A 10155-nucleotide genomic window follows, 5' to 3' on the forward strand; every position below is an offset into this window, starting at 1 on the left:
CAGAGGAGGATTGTTCCTCATGGGTTTTTTTGTGTGCTGCTGTGATCCTGCTGGAGGAAGCATGATTTGAGTTTGTTTCAGTGGCTTGGGTTGGGCTCAGGTTGTGACCCTGAGCACAGGGATTCCTGCACTTTCTGCTCTTAGCCCCTCAGGGAATGGACAATGGAGCAGTTTCAGAAAGTGGATAGAAAGTAGCCTAAGAAAATGTAGCATAAGAGAGAAAAAAAATTGCATTAGCTTCTTGGTGGTCTAGTGGTTAGGATTTGGCACTTTCACTGCCATGGCCTGGGTTCAATTCCCAGTCAGGGAAAAGTGACTTTAAACCAAAAATGCTTTGGTTATTCTTCACTTGCAATGTAAACAAATCCATAGTTTTTCCTGATTTCCCCCATCTTCCCAGTGTCTCCATGGCAGGGCTGGCTCCAGGCACCAGAGCAGCAAGCAGGTCCCTGGGGTGGTCAATGGAAAGGGGAGGCTTCAGCAGCAGTTTGGCCCTCTTGGAGGGAAGGACTTGCTGATGATTGCAGCTTTTTTTTTTTTCCCTCTGCTTGGGGTGGCAAAAACGCTGGATCAGGCCCTGCTCCATGGAAGACAATTTGTTAAATCCCAGATGAGTGCAGTTCTATCAGTTCTCAGCCTGAGTCTTTAGGTCTTAATCCTGAGGATATTGTCCCACCATGGGGCCATTTCCCGCCTCTCTTTCCTAGGGAAGCACAATTTTCCTTGCACAGACACAGGAACAGCAAGATCTTTCTCTGTCCCTTGTGCAAAGCAGGGGGCCAAATTCCAGGGAAACAATGGACAAGCAGGGGGCCCTGGGCACATCCAGCCCTGGCCGTGAGATGTTCCCTCCCCTCTTCCTTTATGCCCCTGTTGTTATTTCATGGATTGTCTGGGATGGGGAAAAGCTGAGTTCACTCCAGGTGGAGGGGAAAAAGGACCCTGAAAATCTCAGGACCCAACCCCTGCTACCAGGATCACTGAGGTGCTGGGGATTTGAGTAGGAAAGGGACGGTGTGAATTGTCAAGGAGGGGAATGAATAACAATCTACCACAAGATCCACCTCATTAATCACTGACACAGGTTAATCCTGCTGCCGATAGAAGGGAAACTGGGAGTGATTCTTTGCTGTTCAGCCATGGAAACAGTGACCCAATTGCAGCGCAGTGAATGTGCTGGGGAAAGCTGGACTTCACAGGCAGGTGGAAACACCTGGAGCTCCCCACCCCACTTCTGCCACCAGGGTGAGGTGTGGAGCTGCTCACAGCGTCCCCCACCATGACCTTGCAGCACGGGGTGGCAGCACCCCCCACCCAATGCAGGGGAGAGGGCTGAGTGTATCTCTGCACCCTGAGTCCAGGACACAAACTCCCTCTGCCCCACACATAGAATCTGGCCCTGCTGCAAAGCGACCCCTATGAACAGTTAACCTCCAGGAGAGCAGGACTGGCCCTCAGAGAGGGGAATGGGCTTCTCGTGAGTCTTATAGGTCACTGGATGCAGTGGAAACAGGAGGGCTCTGAGTGTAATTCATAGTCTACCCAACCCATGTGGGGATGTAGCTCAGTGGTAGAGCACATGCTTTACATGTGTGAGGCCCTGGGTTCAATCCCCAGTATCTCCAAGTTCAGTTTTTCACCCTGGTGCTTTGCTCTTGCCCAGCTGGGATGTGGCCCACCAGTCTCCCTGCACCAGTTTCAATCCTGCTCAGTAAGGGGCAAGTGCCAATTGCATGGAATGTACGGGGGGGTTCTGCTCCTAAGTCACCTTGGTACATTTAAGATTCCTACCCGCTGTGCTGCTTGGGACAAGGGTAGATGAGAAGGGAGAATCCTCCAGCACTGGAGGGAAAGGTCCCATCTGCACAGACTGAGAGGCAAGGAAACACAGGGGCAGTCAGTGCTCAGAGAGGAGAGAGGTCAGTGATTTACACCCAGCAGGGGACACTGTCTTTTTGAGGCAAGTGCAGTTTGCTTCGGATGATGCTGACGATGGGTAGAAAAGAGGCTGGAGTCAATGACAGACGAGACCACAGAAGGGGAAGGGGAATGGCAGCCCCACAGAAGGTCCTTGGTGCTCAGATGCCCCAGTTATTGCACCCTGGCCTGTCACAGAGAGAGAAAAGACCCAGCGGGACCCAGCCCCCCTACAGTGATCCCATGGACAAGAACCTGGCTGGGAGTGGGGTGAAGGTTCCCTCTGGTCAAAGGGGAGCTGAAATCCCTCAGTGTCCTGGAGTTTAAGCAATGGAAGTTTCAAACCCTGCAGGGGTGTGGGCTGAGGTGCATCAGCAGAAGGTTGGGCTGGACGGGGCGGCAGGTTTGTACAATTTTTGGTGGTGCCTAGAATGGGACCAAGTCCTGCCCCACCCCCCCACACACACCTGCCTAAGGCTCTGGGAGGGAGTTTGGGTGTGGCAGGGAGAGGGGCTGGGCTCTGGGAGAGTTTGGGTGCAGGGTCTGGACTCAGTCAGGGGGTTGTGCTGCAGGAGGGTGTGCAGGGGGCAAGCTCTTGGAGGGAGTTTGGGTGCAGGTGTGGGGTCTGGGTTGGGGGTGCAGGAGAGGGTGAGGGGTGCAGCATTTACCTTGGGCATCTCCCAAAAGCAACCTGCACCCTCCTCTGGCAGCAGCCCCTAAGCGGGAGGGCCAGGGGTGTCTCTGTGCATGGCTGCCTGCAGACTTCACCCTTGCAGCTCCCATTGCCACAGTTGGCAGAGTTGGCACTCAGGGCGGGGCAGCGCACGGAGACCTCCCCCACACCAGGGACGTGCCAGCCGTTTCCGGGAGTGGCGTGCCACATGGAGTGAGGGCGGGCAGGAAACTGCCTTAGTCCCCTTGTGCTGCTGGTGGTGGTGGCGGGGGTCCCCGGGCCCTTTTAAATTGCCCAAGGGTGGCAGGCAGCACTGAGGGGGACACTCCCAAGGGCCTAACGTTGCTTTGCACAATGATAAATCTTGGAACAGGACAGAAATGAAATGGCAGCAGAACCTAAGGAATTAAAAGCCTCCGGATTCTTATGTGTGCATTGACTCCGAACGGAAACTGTAATTTGACTTGCTTTGTGTCTGCGGCTGGTAAAATATCAAGGCAAAATCATTCCAGTGATCGTGACCCTGGGATTGAGAAGGCTTTGGTCTTATTAAAATGTAACTAGCATGTTACACTTGTGTTTTTAAAGGTGGCTTCCCCAAGCAATCCCAAGTTGTTCTTCCCACAGCTGGCTGATGGGGGGCAGCAGGGGATCTCCCCAGTCTGGGGGAATCTCTCTGGGCCCCACGGTTAATTCTCCATCCTTTCTCCCCCTAACCATGCCCACCCCTCCCCTCCCATTATCAATGTTTTGGAGCAACCCCTCCCTCCCTTTATGGGATACAGACTCTGTGACAGAGACTGACTGGGGCTCCTCTCTGCACGGCCCCAGTGGGGAAGGAAAGAGAGTGGAGGGAGTGGGAGAAGACGGGCAGAAGGAGTCAAATGGGGCTAAACCAAAACAGAGGAGATTTTCTTTCTGTCAAAATGTCCTGGAGTCTCATGGCTGAAAAGCCGCATCTTGAGTTAGGTTTGATGCATCAGCCTTTCAATTACCAGGCAAAGGTGTGAATCACAGAGACTGATAACTTCCTGCTTCCCAGCTTTGCCTAAGGCTTTGGCTACGGCAGCGCTTTGAAGCGCTAAGTGTAGTCAAAGCGCCAGCGCTGGGAGAAAGCTCTCCCATCGCTGTCCGTACTCCACCTCCCTGTGGGGAATAACGTACAGCACTGGGAGCCATGCTCCCAGCGCTGGGGCTTTGACCACACTGGCGCTTTGCAGCGCCGTAATTTGCAGCGCTGGAGAGGGTGTGTTTTCACACCCTGCTGCAGCGCTGCAAATTTGCAAGTGTAGCCAAGGCCTGAGAAGCACCTGCACTGGTGCAACTGGTTAGCGCAGAGGGGGCTACTGCTGGGATTATGAGTTCAACCCTTATCTGGCGCCCTGGTTTTTATTACCTGTGTAGTTTCCCCAACTTGCTTTGCTTAATTTGCATGGAAAGTGCCCTACTAGCAAAAGGAGAGTAAGTTCTAAAATGTGGAAGTAGGTGAATAGCTTGGAAACATCCCCCCTGTGCTGCCATTAGTTCCAGTAGATTGTTCACTGGCAGCATGAACTGATTTCTTTGCTGCTGTGAAAGCTGCCACGAAAAGTCTCTGGTCACCAGAGCTCCCTGCTTCTTCCAGCACATCTCTGGCTCCTTCCCTGCCCCAATCACTGCTGTAGGAGGGTCCTATATACACTGAGCCTAAAACTTTTTCAAGCCTTCTTAGCACAGTTAGCAGCGTATCAGTCTCATAATCTGAAGGTCCTGAGTTCAAGCCTCAGAGAAGACAATGGCTTTTGCTCCCTGCTTCAGATTTTCTACAGGAAATCAGAGAAAAGAAACTAGAGGAGGGTGGTTTCTAGACATCCTCCCACCCATCTAACACACACACACACAGACTTTTCTAGGGCATTTTCTTTTCCTTCTCTATGGACCTTGTATTTTTCACAGAGCAAAATAAAACAAAAACATGCAAGTCCAAGCCTAATACAGTATGAAACCCAATACAGATCAAATCTCACCCTCAGAGATCTTTCAATAAACTTCTTTTGCAGACTAGACTTATTTTATGTCTGGGCCCAATCTTTTCACCTCGTATAGCCCTTGTTCCAGCTCAGGTGGTAGCTAGGGGATGTCTCATGACTGCAGCCATGTTTGTTCAGTTCCACCCCCTTATACAGCTTTGGTACAAGGCAGGAATCTTTTCTCTCTCCTGGGGAAGAGCCCCAGGTTTAAGATGGATTCCTGTACCAGGTGACATGGTCACATGTCCTGTGAGACCCCCCCAAGCCTTCATTCTTCCTGGCCTGACTCACGGATGGTGCAGGACAGAGCCATCTCCAGTCAATTGTCCTGGTTAATGGGAGCCATCAAGAGTCCAAACCACTATTAATGGCCCACACTTTGCATCATTACAACAGGACCTCAGAGTTATAGTTCATATTTCTAGTTTCAGATCCAAGAATGATCGGTTCATACAAATAGGATGAACACACACAGTAGATTATAAGCTTTGTAATGATACCTTACAAGAGACCTTTTGCATGAAGAATAGTCCAGTCACTTTATATTCACACTCATTAGCATATTTTCATAAAATCCTATGGAGTGCAACGTCACAGCTGGGAAAGGGTTTTACTGCAGCACCTGGGAGCAGTTGAGTTTCATGTTCAGGCTGTGGTTTGAGTTCCTCCAGGTTTCTCGTAAGCACACAGGGACCTTCGCGGGTGCTCTCGATACAGGAATGGCCCCGACACGATAAAGTGATGGGAATTGCATTTTCCTTTTTTATTTTTGTATTTCCAATGACATTTCTGTTTGTGATTTCGTTTTGCTTTGTATAACTGTGTTTTCTCCTGGATTTGATATTAAACTAAAAAAAGAATAAGGCCTCAGGGCACCAGATGGAGGAGCCGTCTGGGGCTAGGACTGCTAAGAGAGCGAGAGTAGCAGGTTTTCTGTATTGTTTCCTGCCCTCATTTTCATGACTAGTTTCTCTTGTGCATTAAATTTGTTTCTTTCACATGTGAGCCTGGCTAGCTCAGTTGGTAGAGCATCAGACTTTTAATCTGAGGGTCCAGGGTTCAAGTCCCTGGTCAGGTGAAAAGAAAACCATTCCCCTTGAAATGGAAGAAGGCATCTTCCTAGGGTGAAATTTGACATCACCTTTTTTCCCCAGGACTTGGCCTTTCCTTGGAAGGGCCATGTACTGCCTGGGACTGAAGGGGAAACTTCCTCACATGCCCACTGGCCTCTCAGTCTGGTTTAAGAAAGGCCTCTTGGAGCTGCAGCAAAGTGCTGCAGGCCAACTTGGTGAGCAAAGGCAGGGCTGCCCGCACAGGGTCATCCACACCAGAGCTCAGCAGAGGTCTGGGGGTTCCCTATTGGTCCCATGGTGTAAGAGCAGCACTCGGGACTGTGAATCCTGCAATCTGAGTTGAAGTCTCTGTGGGATCTGAGGGCAATTCCTGTGCCACAAACCCTGCTGGGTTTTCCAAGGCTCTGTCTTGCTCCCTCAAAGGCCATTAAAGCCTGTCTTTTACCCGCTAACTGTTGTGACTTGAGCACAAGAGGGGACGTTTGATCCAGAAGCCTGGCCGTGCCTGGAGTCCTGTAGGGAGGGATGCGAGCTCCATTTCCTCTGAGTCCTGAAGCTGGGCTGCAGCCTGGCCTAGGAGGCAGCCCTATTGGTTGACCTACTGGCCCAAAGTCACATGGGAGGTGTTGGTGTTCCCCAGGGATGCTGAAGGGCCTAAGAGAGGGAGGCTCAATACTCCCCCCTATCAGTCAGGGCAGAAGAGGAGGGCTGCTAGAGTGGGCAGGTTGATGAGCTGGGCCTTCTAGCATTTGGTTGGGGACGAGGTGGGGAACGCGAACTGGGAGAAATGGTTGCTGGCCTGTGAGGAATGGCTCAGCCGGTGGCGTACGTGGACCTTGTCATTACCTACAAGGTTGTGATGCTCAAGACCCATCTGTGGGGAATTTCCTCAGCCATGTATTTCCCCCTGCTCCACGAGTGCTGCTGAGACCGAACACGATGGCCTTCCACTTCTTGTGGGGCGATAGGACGTCCCTACCTAGTCAGGAGAAGTGCGGCTTTTCTGACGTATTAGAGGAGGGGTTGAGCCTGGTGGGCTTTGAAGCCTTGTACGGCTCTACTGTTTTGTGCTTCAATTTTCAGTGGTGGCTGAGCTGGAGGTCAGGTCAGGCCCGAGGGGAATGGTGGGGCAACCACAAAGAACGCAACTGACTTTTTTGATATGGCCATAATTTTTTTACCCCACTGGGTGCAGCACCGGGTATGGGATGGGCGATGGTGGGGGAAAGAGGAGGCCCCCCTCTAGTGTTCTTCTACTCCCACCTTACACCCTACAGGATTTTCAGTGGGTGGCTAGGTGGAAGGTGCTTCCAGGATGGCTTCATCCGCAACAGTGGCCACCCTCACAGCAGCGGTGGCCATAGCAGCGAGGCCCGCCCCCTTTGGCTCAATTTGAACAGAGGTCAATGTACCACTGGGTGAGACAGGCCAATTTTAGGGTGCCTCCTTTGATGGTGAGCAACTGTCCCCAGAACTTAGTAACAGGAGCTTTAAAGTATTTGCAAATGTGCACGACTGGCATGTGCAGAGCAAATGCTTCCCGGGGCACTGTGTCAGGCTCTGGCACCGCTTGAGACAATGGACCATCTTCAGCCACCAGGTGACCCAGGATCTAAGGCAGGAATGGGGTGAGGAAGCAAGTCAAGCTGAGCAAGGCAGGCAAAAATTCTTCTCGCCTTCGTGGGCGCTCGCAACGATGCCCTTTTTGTGTACCAGGGCTGACAAAAACATCCCAGACAGAGAAGCAGCAGGGGTATTCTATCTGCTATGCAAGATCCATAAACCTGGAAATCCTGGATGCCCCATCATTTCAGGCAATGGCACCCTGACAGCAGGATTGTCTGGCTGTGTAGACTCCTTCCTCAGGCCCTATGCTACCAGCACTCCCAGCTATCTTCGAGATGTCACTGACTTCCTGAGGAAACTACAATCCATTGGTGATCTTCCAGAAAACACCATCCTGGCCACTATGGAGGTAGAAGCCCTCTACACCAACATTCTACACAAAGATGGACTACAAGCCGTCAGGAACAGTATCCCCGATAATGTCATGGCACACCTGGTGGCTGAACTTTGTGACTTTGTCCTTACCCATAACTATTTCAGATTTGGGGACTGTCATAGGTCTCACCCCCACTTAGAGCTGTTGGGTTCCAAAATGGGGACCGCATTGGTTTCCCTCTAAACTAAAAATCCTAGTTTAGATCTGGTAAAAGCTGCCACCACCCAATAAGGTACGTGTATTGGGACACAGTCCTTCCCCAAAATCCTAGGGGATCCCAAGAGCCCCAAATCCATGGAGTTCTTACACCTAGGAGAAGTAAACCATTCCCCCCTGCTTCCTTCCCCCTCCCTTTTCCTAGGAGAGATACCGGAATCCAACGATAGAGGGATACCTCCCTCCTCTCCTTTCCCTGAGAATCCACCCAAGGAAAGATCAACCAAGTCCTTTACAGAAAAGATTTATTAAAGAATAAAAGAAAGTCACTGTCTCTGTAACCAAGATGGAACAATATACAGGGTCTAAACTTATCAATCTCTGGAGAGAATTCCCCCTCCTTTCTTTCTCAGTAAAAGCAATAACAGTACAGAATTAAAGAAATTCTATAGCAAAACACAGAATTGCAAATACAGAAATAAAAGTATAAGAATACTAGTTCCTTGCTAATACTCACAAGCTTGAATAGAAGAATTTATTGCAGAAACCTGGGAGGACTTGATTAAGATGTCTGGACTCCCTCAACTCCCAAGAGAGACTCTCTAAAAAAACAAAAACAAAAAAAAAGAAAAAAACTTCCCTCCACAGGGATTTGAAAATATCTTGTCCCTGATTGGTCCTCTGGTCAGGTGTCCACAGGTACTGCTTGTTAACCCTTTACAGGTAGAAAAAAAACCTTAACCCTTAACTAACTGTTTATGACAGGGACAATGTATACCTTCAAGTCAGCGGCACTGCAGGGTTGGATGGACCTTTGGTCTGACCCAATATGGCCATTCTTATGTTCTTATGAAGGGAGGGGAAGAACCTTGCAACAGAGTTTCTGTAGTGTAGTGGTTATCACATTTGCCTAACATGCAAACGGGCCCTGGTTTGAAACCAGGCAGAAACATGAGGGCTTAATTTTCCCAGCTCCCCCTGGCCTGTCCCTGTTGTTGTAGGAGCAGCAGTGATTTCTATGCTCAAAAGGTCTGTTATACTTCCCCTGCTCCCACTTCTGTCTCCTCTCCCTCTCTGAATGCCTGTGAAGTGGCTTTTCCCCTCCCGCTCCCTCCTGAAATGCTCCTGAGATGAATGGGCTGGTTGAAGAGCAGAAGAGCTCCCAGGTAGACAAGGTGTCTGGGACTCTAATTAGGCAGCGCTCACACACCCAGAGCATGGACACTGCCCAAGGTCGAGTGTGACCAACCAGATGCAGCCAAGTCATCTCTAGTCACAGGCCATGAGGTGCAGGCTCTTAAAAGGAGAAGGGCCCTGTGCTCAGGAGAGCACTCACAAGCTTGTACCACCAGTGAATGACCTTATCCCGGACCGCCTGGCCAGTGGTTCTCTGCATTGTATTTCATTGTGCCTCAGGAAGACTTACCTTCATCACACCGTCCATAGCTGCACTGTGGGACACTTACCTTGCAGAATCCTGACATCTCCAGTGCCGTGTCCTGGGAGTGTGAGTGTGACACCCCGCCCCACTTCTTTTGAGCTTAACTATCAATATGTCAACCACTTCTGGAAGCAGCACAGAGGGACGGAGGCAGAGTGGGCAGGGAGCCACCTTAGTGCTGCTGGCACATCTCTGCACACCCATGGGGGGAGGGGAGCAGAGGGCCTCCATGTGCTGCCTGGGGTAGGGACAGTGCACAGAGCTGCCTCCCCTCCTGGGTCTATTACAGGACTGGGTGGGTGGGGTCTTTTGGCCTGCAAGGTGCAGCAGGTTGGACTAGATGATCACACTGGTCCCTTCTGAACTTAAAGGCTCTAAAATGGAGAGGGAAGTAAAGGAAGTTTTTTAAAAAAATAAACCAAACATTGTAATACCAGGATAACTCCAACAACTCATTGTATAGTCCCGCCCCTTTCTTCCTTCATTGTGTGTTGAATGACCTGCAGGACATTGATTCTCTCATTCCATTAATAAACTGATACAATGTGACTGAAACTAAACCAATTCCCAGGGGAGAAAACATCACGTTACTGCATTGGTTGGAAATCAAACCCTGATCAACTGCTTAGAAAGCAGCTATGCGCACCACTATACCACCAATGCATCTGGCAAAAGTGCTACTTATGCTTGCCCAATGAGGCTAGAGCAGACTTGAGGAGATTTTCTGCCTGTTAAACTGTACTGGATTCTCATCACTAAAAAAAAAACCACCTCCATCTTCACCTGGGTTTGAACCATCAGCCTTTCAATTAGCCACCAAAGTTGTTAACCACAGGGTATGTCTACACTACGGGATTATTCTGATTTTAGAGAAACCAGTTTTT

The 10155-nt window shown here is 50.4% G+C and overlaps 5 non-coding genes across 5 annotated transcripts; all 5 read left to right on the forward strand.

The window, feature by feature from the left end:
• Positions 1–238: 238 nt before the first annotated feature.
• Positions 239–310, forward strand: TRNAE-UUC. Its single transcript has one exon. It is a non-coding gene; the product is annotated as a tRNA-Glu (tRNA).
• A 1243-nt stretch (positions 311–1553) lies between these two features.
• On the forward strand, positions 1554–1625 carry TRNAV-UAC. Its single transcript has one exon. It is a non-coding gene; the product is annotated as a tRNA-Val (tRNA).
• A 2666-nt stretch (positions 1626–4291) lies between these two features.
• TRNAM-CAU lies at positions 4292–4364 on the forward strand. The gene has a single exon. It is a non-coding gene; the product is annotated as a tRNA-Met (tRNA).
• A 1240-nt stretch (positions 4365–5604) lies between these two features.
• TRNAK-UUU lies at positions 5605–5677 on the forward strand. Its single transcript has one exon. It is a non-coding gene; the product is annotated as a tRNA-Lys (tRNA).
• A 3032-nt stretch (positions 5678–8709) lies between these two features.
• Positions 8710–8782, forward strand: TRNAV-AAC. The gene has a single exon. It is a non-coding gene; the product is annotated as a tRNA-Val (tRNA).
• Positions 8783–10155: the final 1373 nt, after the last annotated feature.

Source organism: Mauremys mutica, unplaced genomic scaffold, assembly GCF_020497125.1.
Source record: "Mauremys mutica isolate MM-2020 ecotype Southern unplaced genomic scaffold, ASM2049712v1 Super-Scaffold_100095, whole genome shotgun sequence".
In the NCBI taxonomy this organism is placed as follows: Eukaryota; Metazoa; Chordata; order Testudines; family Geoemydidae; genus Mauremys; species Mauremys mutica.